Genomic DNA, 13,292 nt, shown 5'->3' with positions numbered 1-13,292 from the left:
TTTGTTCTTTATATTTAAGAGTCTGTTTCTTGGTTTATCTCTCTCCCTCTTTTCCCTTTGCTCATTTGTTTTATTTCTTAAATTCCACATATGAATGAAATCATATGGCATTTGTCTTTTCCTGGCTCACTTATTTCGCTCAGCATTATACTCTCTAGCTCCACGCTGTCTTTGCAAATAGCAAGATTTCATTATTTTTTTATGGCTGAATCGTATTCCATTGTATTTACATACCACATCTTTATCCTTCATCTATCAGTGGGCACTTGGGCTGCTTCTCTATCTTGGCTATTGTAAATAGTGCTGCTATAAATATAGGGGTGAATGTATCCCTTTAGGTTAGTGCTTTTGTAATCTTTGGGTAAATATGCAGTAGTGTGAGTACTAGATCATAGGGTAGTTCTATTTTTAACTTTTTGAGGAACCTCCATACTATTTTCCACGGTGGCTGCACCAGTTTGCATTGCCAACAACAGTGCACAAGGGTTTCATTTGTTCATACATCTTCATCAATGCCTGCTATTTCCTGTGTTTTGGTATTAGCCATTCTGACAAGTATGAGGTGATATGTCATTGTAGTTTTGATTTGCATTTCCCTGATAATAAGTGATGGTGAGCATCTTTTCATGTGTCTATTGGCCAGTTGGATATCTCCTTAGAAGAAGTGTCTGTTCATGTCTTCTGCCCATACTGTAATAGGATTATTTGTTTTTTGGGTTTTGAATTTTATAAGTTCCTTATATATTTTGGATACTTTATTGAATATGTCATTTGCAACTATCTTCTCCAACTCTGTAGGTTGCCTTTCACTTTTTCTATTGTTTACTTTGCTGGGCAGAAGTTTTTTATTTTGATGTAGTCCCAGTAGTTTATTTTTGCTTTTGTTTCCCTTGCCTCAGGAAACTTAGCTGGAAAAAAGTTGTGTTGGTCAAATTCAGAGAAGTTATTGCTTATGTTCTCTTCTAGTTTTTTTACGGTTTCAGATCTCACATTTAGGTATTATTTCATTTTTAGTTTATTTTTTTGTATTGTGTAACAAAGTTGTCCAATTTCATTCATGTTGTTGTCCAGTTTTCCCAACACCTTTTGAAAAGGCTACCTTTTTCTATGGATATCTTTTCCTGCTTTGTTGAAGATTAATTGACCATATAGTTGTGGGTTTATTTCTGGGTTTTCTTTTCTGTTCCATTGATCTATGTGTCTATTTTTGTGTCAGTACCATCTTGTGGGGTTTTTTTGTTGTTGTTGTTTTGTTTTTTAGTACAGATTTGTAACTTTTAAGTCTGGAATTGTGTTGCCTTCACTTTTGCTTTTATTTTTAAAAACTATTTTGGCTATTTGGGGTCTTTTGAGGTTCCATATAAATTTTACAATTGTTTACTCTTATCTTAGGAAAAATGCTGGTGGTATTTTGATAGGAATTACATTAAATGTGTAGATTGCTTTGGGTAATATAGACATTTTAACAATATTTGTTCTTCCAATCCATGAGCATGGAATGTCTTTCTATTTCTTTGTGTTGTCTTCAATATCCTTCATCAGTGTTTTACAGTTTTCAGAGTACAGGTCTTTCATTTCTTCGTTTAGCTTTATTTCTAGGTATCTTATTATTTTGGGGGCAATTGTAAATGGGATTGTTCTCTTAATTTCTCTTTCTGCTGCTTCATTACTGGTATATAGAAATGCAACAGACTTCGGTAGACTGATTTTGTATCCTGTGACTTTGCTAAATTTATGCTTCAACTCTAGTAAATTTTGGTGGAGTCTTTCAGGTTTTTTTTTTTTTAATATTTAGTATCACTGCAAATAGTGAAAGTTTTACTTTTTCCTTACCAATTTGGGTGCCATTTATTTATTTATGTTATTTCATTGCCATGGCTAGGACTTTCAGTACTATGTTGAATGAAAGTGGTGAGAGTCAACATCTTTGTCTTGTTCCTGACCTGGGGGAAACCTCTTAGTTTTTCTCTATTAAGGTATTCACTGTGGGTTTTTCATATATGACCTTTATTATGTTGAGATAAATCTCTAAATCTATTTTGCTGAGGGTTTTTTTTAATCATGAATGGATGTTGTATTGTCAAATGCTTTTTCTGCATCTATTGAAATGATCCTATGATTCTTGTCTTTTTTCTTATGGATTACCATTTGATGTCTGACATTAAATATTATTGTGAAGATATATAAGAGAAGACTAATTTTTTCTCTTATGTAAGTGGTATTTTTTCCCAACTGCTCAAAGGACTTAGTGTATTTTATAAGTCTCATAACTTTATTAAATATGTGCAGGTGTTGAACATTGTATAACATATGTCCTGCTTTTTATATTTAGATCTAAGTGCTTTTTATTTTAGGAATGTTTTCTTGAATTGTACCTTTAAATATTTTATCTATTCCATTTTCCCTCTTTCACTCCAATTATGCATATGGTGTATCTCCTTTTCCTATTGCCAACATTTCCTTTCTACTTCTTTTTAACTATCCATTCCAACTGTATTTTTGTCATTTTTCTCATCTGTGTCCATTGCTGCTTTTTCCCAATGTTTATTTACTTTTGAGCTCCTTCTGATTCCTTCTTCACTTTTTGCTGTTTTGCTTTTCCCTACATCTTTATTGAGTTATGCTGGTTACCTACTAGTGTGGTCTCTCCATCTCTTCTCTAAGGTCTTGGTTTTCTCTTTTGTGAAGAGAAATTAAACTTTTGTTTAATAGATTAACTCTCTTTCACAGAGACCATTGCTGCATTTACTTAAAAAAAAGTTATAGTAACATATTTGTTTAAAATTTAGTCTCTTCTATGGCAACATTTTTTTTTAACTTAGTACATGGTTTTGTTAATAAATGTTGCTGTTTGTTTCTGCCTTTATGCTTATGGCTTCTCTGCAGACATGTGTGCCAATTCCTGCTTATGGTTTATTATTATGAACCGAAGGTTTGTGGACCTATTATAAGAGGAGTTTCCTGTAAGTGGGATGGAACTAGATAGGGCTCTCGAGTAGCTGCTTTTTGTTTTTGTTTTCTTGGTAACATAGACCCTGCCTTATCCTCAGCTATCACAAATTTAAGCAGCTTCATGCAAATATGGCTTTTGTATATATATATATATGTATATATATACATATATATATACACACATATACACACACATATATATATATATATATATATTGTAAATTCTTCTCTACTCTCTTTTTGACTTAATCATTCTATTTGGTTAGAGGTAAAGAATAGTGACTTCTGCCTTCAACTAGCTCACTCCTGTTTCTGCATCCTCTTTTAAAGATTCAGACAAATATTTTGACCCTCAGATATAGTTCTCCCCTTTGTGAAATGTATTTTGGTTATTCAGAAATCTGCCAGTGTCGTGTTCTTACTCTCCACTGTTCTCCATCCCTTTCCACGCAGTTTCTGCATAAACTCTATCACCCGTGGCACACTTTAGACATTTTGTGACTCTAAGTGTTGTTAAAAAATGGAATTTGTAACTTTGTTTTTGATTTTCAATTGTACACAAGAAAAGAAGAGAACCTTGAATATACATTGCCACATCCACACCAGAAGTCAATAAATGCTCCTTGAGCAATTCTGACCAGCAACCTCTAGTGAAGTTACATCACCTTAACAGAGTAACTATATATTTACTGTATTATGGCAAACATCTGGTTTTATTTATTTTTTATTTTTTCTATCCTCCTTCCACTCCCTCATACTGTGATTATGATGGGGCCATCAATTTCATTGCTATACTTCCTGGATTCAAGGATAGGCACGTGACTTTAGCCCTGTAGGTAAAGTACTTAGACCAGCTTAGGCACATGACCCAAGCAGCATCAATCAGAGCTCTTTGGGGAGATTATTTAAGAGAGTGGGGAAATGAGCTTTCATCTTTTCATGTTTCAAGCTATACAAATCCTACAGGCTTAGTGCTCCTTGTGGTCATCTTTTCTTCACATGAGAAAAAGCTTGTCTGAAAATGAAGAAATAGAGGAAGAAAAGACAATTCCTGAAAACCTGAGTGCCTGGATCCAACTATGCCTGGATAGTTTCTTTTATTGTTTTATGACCCAGTAAGTTCTTTCTGCTGTTTGAATGAATTTGAATTGAAATTTTACCTCTAGCAACCCAAGCAGTCATGGCTGATTCTAGGATCTTTAAGTTTTCTAGATTTATTATTTATTTATTCTAAATTTTATTAATTTATTTCTAAAATTCAAAATATTTTCCCATAATTTTGACTCATGAATGTGGTACCAAAGAGATTTGAATGTCTAATTAAATTATATTTTCATGGGTGTTCAACTTTATTTCAAAATTTATTTTCTCTTATTGCATACTTAAAAATCATTCTTTTATTTCCACAACATTAACTATTACTAGGTATTTGCTATGTTAAAACTACAAATATATGTGAGATTTTTGTGAGAATTTCAAATAGTCTACCCACTACTTTTGGCTTTTTTAATGTGTTCCTTCAGATGTAGCTCTGATTTTCAGGATGTATGTTAAATAATTTGCTATTAATTAAAACATAGCTAGGTGACTTCATTACTTACAGAAAGAAGAATATTATACAGTCTTGATTTCCTAGGAAACAAACTTGCCTTTCGTAGTTGCATGATGCCAGACCAGTGGTTACTTTCCTGTGATGTTAGAGTGAGATGAAAATATTTGCAACTCTCTGTGCCACAAAATGCCTGGACAACTGGGAATTCTGAAGGTCTAATGACTATTTGGTGGAAAGTGCCCATTTTCAGGATTTGAGAATGAAAAGAGACTTGCATGGGAGTAATGTTCCTTACTGAAAAAACAAGATTTACAATGAATACATCTGACATTTGGTCATTAAGCAAGGACTTTTCTATGGCCAAGGCAAACAAGCTTGTACTTCAAAATCAGATACATCTCAGATTAATGTTATTTCCACTGTCATCACAAGGTACCCTACTAGTAAAAAATTGCCTTTCCATGGAAAATTGACTCCCTGATAAACACACTGATTTTACATGATTTGTACATATTTTAATAAAAATTATGTCTAAAATGAAATAGAATTTGACTAATCTATAATATAAAAATTGCTTGGTGCAGATTATATGCCTAAACTCCCCTACTATATCAGATAGTAGTCCTTAAAGATATCATCATTTAAAAAAATTAATAATATAGTATACAAATATGTATATAAGTGTAAATGTTTTATTCTTTAGGAATATGCAATGCTAAAATAAATAATCATAGAAGCAGATCAATTATCTACTTTTAATGAAGAAATCCTGTTTTTCACTAATATAAATAAAAATTAATTATTACAAATTTACATTACACCTTACCTAAATAAAAAACAGACCTGGTAGTGATGCTAAATTAAATTTTCCCACATGTTCCCCAAATTAGAATGGTGTCCTGGGTCCTACAGCCTGAGGAGTCTGGGCTTTTGGGCTTGAGCTATGTCTCAGGAGAAACTTACTGTGGGGAAAGGGAGCTCCAGTCTCCCAACCACCATTCTATAGCTATACTTCCTTTCCCATATTCAAGACAAATGGGTGTACATGCCTTCCCCCTTCCTCCGGACACACTGTAGATACCCTTATCATGATTAATTTCTCCTTCTCAGCTGTCCACAGTGTTGTTAAACTGATTTGAATTGATAAACATGATGGGGCAAGAAAGCATAGGCCATACACTGGAGCAGTAGCATGACTCAAGGTTTGTCTTGTGTAACATTTTTGGATAATGATAAGCATGACTCAGGATTTGGATGGAAGATTATAATAAGAGAAAATGTTTATTGGGTGCTTACTAACTGCCAGGCACTGTTGCTAGCACTTTACATCTACTAATGCATTATATTAAAATACCATAATTATGTAAGATGAGCACTGATCTTCTTCCCATTTTACAGAGGAAGTAACTGAGAGCTAAAACAAATTACCCATCTTCACACTAGTAAAGTAGCTAGTAAGTAGTTAGCTAACGAGCTACTTGTGGTCATCTCTTCTTCACCGAGGAAAGGTTTGCCTGAGAATGAAGAAATAGAGGAAGAAAAGACAATTCTTGAAAACGTCACCCGTGTGCCTGGATCTAACTATGCCCTCAGGTTTTGTGCTTATTTACTATGGAAGCCATTTTTGTACTGGGAACTCAAAGCCAGGGAGTTTGGCTTCAGAGAGCTGGCTTTTAACCACTGCTTCCTACTTTTTTTTTTTTTCTAAGATTTTATTTATTCGACAGACAGAGATCACAAGTAGGCAGAGAGGCTGGCAGAGAGAGTGAGAGGGAAGCAAGGTTCCCTGCTGAGCAGAGATTTTTCCCCATGTGGGACTTGACCCCAGGACCCTGAGATCATGACCTGTGCTAAAGGCAGAGGCTTTAACCCACTGAGCCCTCTAGGCTCCCTGCTTTCTACTTTCTACTACATGGTGTCTGATTCTCTCACCTATTGAAAGTGTTTTGAGGAGAAGAAATTAAACAATATTTGAGAAAGGAAGAGAAGAGTTAACCTCTAAAAATAAGACAAGGTATCAGAGAAGAAGAAAGTATTACTGAGAAGGAACTGAAAAGTGAAAACTGAAAAAATTCTCTTTCCATTTTCTCGTTCTCTTGCTCTCTGCCTCTCTCTTGCTACTCTTTCCCTCTCTCTCTATTGCCCCCCTCCAACAGCCCTCCACCCTTCTGCAATGAATTTGAAGGTATTAGCACAGAGGCAATCTCAGAGGGAGCAAAAGTGAACAGGGAAGGTGCAGAAGATTAAAAGCATTATCTTTCACACACTTAATTGACAGTGAATTTCAAATATAAGTGATTCAAAGCCCATCAAATCAAACTGAGAAACTAAGCCATGCAATATTTCCAGAGAGGTCAAACTCATGTCCACTCCAAGATTTGGTTGGAACCCAGCACAAAAATGGCTTCCATGGTAAATAAACACAAAACCTAAAAATCATCTTAAAGCAATATGCAAAGTGTTTCTTATTAACTTTAGTGATCACATACCTAGCCAAATTAATATAGTGTAAGATGAGAGTTTCAACATAGAAATTAAGCTTTTGCTAAACTTATCTTCATTTGTTTAATGTAAATTTCTAACATGAAAACAAAAATAAACTTGTCTTTAACTCCACACAATCTTCTCTGGGGGAGATGTTCATTTTGATCATCATTGTGTCATTGGTCATTTCAACACTGAAAGGATCAGGAGCCAGCAAGTTGAAAATGATATGTACTACTTTAAATGTATTTTAAGATAATTAGATATTTTTCCTTTGCTCTGGTTAAGAAAAAAAGTTTCTTGTTGGTGTTAATGGTATTCCAGGTATTTCTGGCAAGCCTAAATGTTAGGAATGACACGATGGAGTATTTTGAAGAGATGATATTAATATTGTTTTGGGAAGAGGACCTAGGAATGTTTGAATCATCTGCCAGACCAACTACCTCTTCATGGGAGGTCACTGGGAGAGATAATGTGCAAGATAATGACTAACCAAGGCAAGAATTAATGCTTCTTCCTATTAGCTGGCTTAATAGTCTAATGCAGAACTTCAGTAAGTTAATACCTAGTCTTTTTCTCTTTAGTATAGATAGTCCCAAGATGATTAAAAAGAATGCTGTTCAAATGTGAGTTTTGTCTATTTCAACTCTGAAGACCAGACCCAAGACAAAGACCTTATCACTGCAAAGTAGGAAGAGATAAATCCAAAGTACATCCATCAGACCCAGGGGAGAGGGAGAGAGAGTAACTAAAAGAGAACTTCTTGGACAAGGACAGCAGCCCTAAGCTTGACTGACCCATAAAAGAATAACTGTTCCTAAGAGAAAGGATTGAATGTGGACCGAGCTGGTTAGAGAAGTACTGGATTTCTTATCAATCTAGTTGAATAAATGAAATAGATGGCTGCCCAATGCTATGAGGAAAATAAAGCAGTCTAAGGATAGAGAAAGTGCCAGGGTAGTGGTGACTGTTTTAGACAGAAGGGGAGTCTCAAAGGAAGTGGCATTTAAGTAGATACCTAACTCATATGAAAGAGGAACTCAGCAAACATGTGGAGAAGAATATTCCAGGAAGTGGGACTACTGAGTATAAAGGCTGCAGTGTTACTGGAGGAGCCACAAGTCCAGTGTGGTTGGAGGGGCCTGAGGGAGGAGAGAGTGCTAGAAGATGAGCCGGGGAGGAAAGCAGGGGCTAGATACAGGGCCTGCAGACCATGCCAAAGAGCTTGAATTTTATTATTATAATAGGCAGCTGTTGGCAGACTTTTAAGCAGGGTATAATGGGAACTTGTTTTTAAAAGATCCTCTGTCTCATGTTGAGGTCTTTTATCCATTTTTAGTTTATCTTTGTGTATGGTGTAAGAGAATGTTCAAGTTTCATTCTTCTACATATAGCTGTTCAATTTTCCCAGAACCATTTATTGAAGAAACTTTTTTCCACTGTATATTTTTTCCTGCTTTGTCAAATATTATTTGACCATAGAGTTGAGGGTCCATATCTGGGCTCTCTACTCTGTTCCACTGGTCTATGTGTCTGTTTTTATGCCAGTACCATGCTGTCTTGGTGATCACAGCTTTGAAATCAGGTAACGTGATGCCCCCAGTTTTGTTTTTCATTCCTCAACATTTCCTTAGCAATTCAGGGTCTCTTCTAATTCCATACAAATTTTAGGATTATTTGCTCCAACCCTTTGAAAAATACCGGTGGAATTTTGATCAGAATGGCATTAAAAGTATAGAGTGCTCTAGGCAGTATAGACATTTTAACAATGTTTATTCTTCCGATCCAAGAGCATGGAATGGTCTTCCATCTTTCTGTGTCTTCTTCAACTTCTTTCATGAGTGTTCTGTAGTTCTTCGAGTACAGATCCTTTACCTCTTTGGTTAGGTTTATTCCCAGGTATCTTATGGTTCTTGGTGCTATAGTAAATGGAATTGATTATCTAATTTCCCTTTCTGTATTTTCATTGTTAGTGTATAAGAAAGTCACTGATTTCTGTACATTGACTTTGTATCCTGCCATGTTACTGAATTGCTATATGAGTTCTAGTAGTTTGGGGGTGGAGTCTTTTGGGTTTTCCATATAAAGTACCATGTCATCTGCAAATAGAGAGAGTTTGACTTCTTCATTGCCAATTTGGATATCTTCTATTTCTCTTTGCTGTCTGATTGCTGTTGCTAGGACTTCTAATACTATGTTGAACAAGAGTGGTGAGAATGGGCATCCTTGTCATGTTCCTGATCTCAACGGGAAGGCTGCAAGCTTTTTCCCATTGAGGATGATATTTGCTGTGGGTCTTTCATAAGATAGATTTTATGAAGTTCAGGAATGTTCCCTCTATCCCTATACTTTGAAGCGTTTTAATCAGGAACAGATGCTGGATTTTGTCAAATGTTTTTTCTGCATCAATTGAGAAAGACCTCAACGTGAGACAGGAATCCATCAGAATCCTAGAGGAGAACATAGGCAGTAACCTCTTCGATATCAGCCACAGCAACTTCTTTCAAGATATGTCTCCAAAGGCAAAGGAAACAAAAGCAAAAGTGAACTTTTGGGACTTCATCAAGATCAAAAGCTTCTGTACAGCAAAGGAAACAGTCAGCAAAACAAAGAGGCAACCCACGGAATGGGAGAGGATATTTGCAAATGACAGTACAGACAAAAGGTTGATATCCAGGATCTATAGAGAACTTCTCAAACTCAACACATACAAAACAGATAATCATATCAAAAAATGGGCAGAAGATATGAACAGACACTTCTCCAATGAAGACATACAAATGGCTATCAGACACTTGAAAAAATGTCCATCATCACTAGCCATCAGGGAGATTCAAATTAAAACCACATTGAGATACCACCTTACACCAGTTAGAATGGCCCGAGTTAGCAAGACTGTAAACAAAGTGTGTTGGAAAGGATATGGAGAAAGGGGAACCCTCTTACACTGTTGGTGGGAATGCAAGTTGGTGCAGACACTTTGGAGAACAGTTTGGAGATTCCTCAAGAAATTAAAAATAGAGCTTCCCTATGACCCTGCAACTGCACTACTGGATATTTATCCCAAAGATACAGATGTGAAAAGAAGGGCCATCTGTACCCCAATGCTTATAACAGCAATGGCCACGGTTGCCAAACTGTGGAAGGAATCAAGATGCCCTTCAATGACAAATGGATAAGGAAGATGTGGTCCATATACACTATGGAGTATTACGCCTCCATCAGAAAGGATGAATACCCAACTTTTGTATCAACATAGATGGGACTGGAAGAGATTATGCTGAGTGAAATAAGTCAAGCAGAAAGAGTCAATTATCATATGGTTTCACTTATTTGTGGAGCATAACAAATAACATGGAGGACATATGGAGATGGAGAGGAGAAGGGAGTTGAGGGAAATTGAAAGGGGAGATGAACCATAAGAGACTACGGACTCTGAAAAACAATCTGAGGGTTTTGAAGGGGCGGTGGGTGGGAGGTTGGGGGAGTCAGGTGGTGGGTATTAAGGAGGGCACATATTGCATGGAGCACTGGGTGTGGTGCAAAAACAATGAATTCTGTTACATTGAAAAGAAAAAAAAAAAAAAAAAGGATCCTCTGACTGTTCTGCCCAGTATAGATTCTGGGAGGATAGAATGAGATTTGGGAGATCAATAAGGAGGGAGATACTAAGTTCATTGAAAGACAATGGTGGGGTGGGGCGGGGCAGGGGGGGATGGGGAATGGGGGAATGTTGGGGGATGGGTGGCTCAGTCCCTTAAGAGCCTGACTCCCGATTTTGGCTCAGGTCGTGATCTCAGGGTTGTGAGATTGAGCCCTGAGTTGGACTCCATGCTGGGCATGGAGCCTACTTAGGATTCTCTTTCTCCTTCTACCTCCACACCTCTCTCCCACCCCTCACTTGCATGCACCCCCCTCAGACAGATAAATAAATAAATAAAGGGCTGTGGACTAGCATCCAACATTCAACTAGAGGTGGTGCTGTCTCCCTTGAGAGGCAAATTTAGCAGAGATGTAAGAGATGTCTCACCAGCTTCACTGTGGGGCTGTGTCCCTAGTCTTTGGCCAGTATTTTATAAAAACCTATTTATTGTTGTGTCCAGAAGCTTCTGATTGAGCTCAACATCTGATACAAATAGTCCTTCAAGGAACCATTTACAGTAATACAGTTGCTCCCTTCCATTCTGTTTTCACCTTGATTTGTGCTCCACTCTAATTCTGCCCCAGTTTACCACAAACAGCTAAACAATGAGCACCAGAGTATAACATAGCCCAGTAGCGATATGCTAACCTCAAGTGTCTGATGTTTCCTGCCACCTTATCCAATTTAATAGTGCAATTCCTCTCGTTATCAAACTCTCACAGATAAAGCACCTATACAATGAATCAAACCCCCCTTTTCCCACAAATATATGTAATCCTCCCAAAATGAATCTTCCCTCCCTCAATCCCATGGAGAAATGAAGGTCTGTACTATTCAAGTCTTCATACCAAGGCCTCCCACTGCCTGTTCTTCCCTTTCTGTCACGGAAGCCTTTGTAGCAACTTTAGCAAATGACTATACCAGATCATTTCAGCTCTGAGCCTCTTATATTTTTCACTTTTTCAAAATTCCACAGGATGAAAAGCACACCGAGGTACACTGCTAATCTAATCCCATATATATTCAATACTACATACTAAATCATCCAAATGTCAACACCGTTATGGAATTGGAATCTGGGATCCACGGTATCCTACACAGCTTCTCATTAAACTCAGAATAAAATCACTCCAGACCATACCTCAAGGGGCCCCCATCCCTGCCTAACTATCCAAACCCATTCTCTGTGACAGTTTCTCATTTCTGTGTCTGAGAACTCAAAGGGCAGCTAGCACTTCCCACTCTGTCTTAGCACTGAAAGTCATATGTCATATGTCCTGAGAACCCCCTCCATTCCCAGAGAACTGGGCCAGATGGTCACCTTACTAAGGACTTGTTTCCTTTTTTCACCCATGCAGGTTGGCTTCTCTGCATGGAACACTCTTCTCCAGCTCTCTCCTCCTCATCATTCAGTTGTCTATTCCAGTAAGTCTTTTCAGAAAGGTCACCACTAACTCCTGCATCATTATTGGTAGCATTTATCAGTATCTGATATTATGTCTTTTATTCTTCCATTTAATTATTTATTGTATGCCTCTTCCTCTGGCATATATATCCACCAAGGACATTATCTTCTTTCTTGGTGTATCTCCACCTCCAGGAACAGTGCCTAACACACATTAGACCCTCAAAAGATATTTGTTGAGTGAATGGATGATTTTTTAAAAAATTCTGATCTAGTCTTTAAACATCATAATCATCTGAACCAACACAAACAGCAATTTTATTCATTCATTCGTTCAAGGATAAAAATTTCAGAACCAGTAAAATTTTATGGACTATGGCAAACCAGGAAATGGGGAAGTCACTGAATTCAGTCAATCCATAATGAAATGCTTAACCAGATGGATAAACTCTTTAAGTGGTACTCGATGAAGAGATCGCTTTCCTTCATGTCCTTTCGGAACTGTTATGAGTCATCTTCCTCTTCTAAGATGAATTAGTTCTTTCAGATGGGGATACTACCTTTCATAAAAATTGTCTCTAGTTCTGCCCAGGGCAGAAGGCTCACCCTACCCTCGAACCTTTATTTCAAGCCCAGTCAGTACCAGATACCTAAAACAAGTTCTGGACCCTTCCTCAGGTCCCCAGAGTCTTTACTGTTATTTCTAATTCTTAGATTTTCTAAGAATTGTTCCTGAACTTACAGATTTATTCAGCTCAAGTTACCATGTTAGGTCACTCCTCCTTTCCATGTTAGGAAACCCTCCTTCCCCCGCCCCTTCCCCAGGGTTTCTACACAGGTTCTCAGGCTCTTGAGCCACCAGTAGATGTCCTATGCCTATAAGGAAGGTAGATGATTTTCCAAACTCCAAAAAGAGTATTAGTCTTGAGAGGGTGGGCTACAGAAAATTCCTCTTTTACTTTAAATTCCCTGTTTATGTTGCCAGGTACAAGGCTTGGTAACTTGAAAGTCCTTCCCAGCAGTGGACAACTGACCTCATTTAAAAACCTAATTGAGGGGCGCCTGGGTGGTTCAGTGGGTTAAGCCTCTGCCTTCCGCTCAGGTCATGATCTCAGGGTCCTGGGATGGAGCCCTGCATCAGGCTCTCTGCTCAGCTGGGAGCCTGCTTCCTCACCCTCTCTCTGTCTGTCTCTTTACCTACTTGTGATCTCTCTCTGTGTCAAACAAATAAAATCTTAAAACAAACAAACAAACAA

Source organism: Mustela erminea, chromosome 4 (assembly GCF_009829155.1).
Source record: "Mustela erminea isolate mMusErm1 chromosome 4, mMusErm1.Pri, whole genome shotgun sequence".
In the NCBI taxonomy this organism is placed as follows: Eukaryota; Metazoa; Chordata; class Mammalia; order Carnivora; family Mustelidae; genus Mustela; species Mustela erminea.
The sequence above is the reverse complement of the archived record's forward strand: the minus strand, read 5'-3'. Positions refer to the sequence as shown.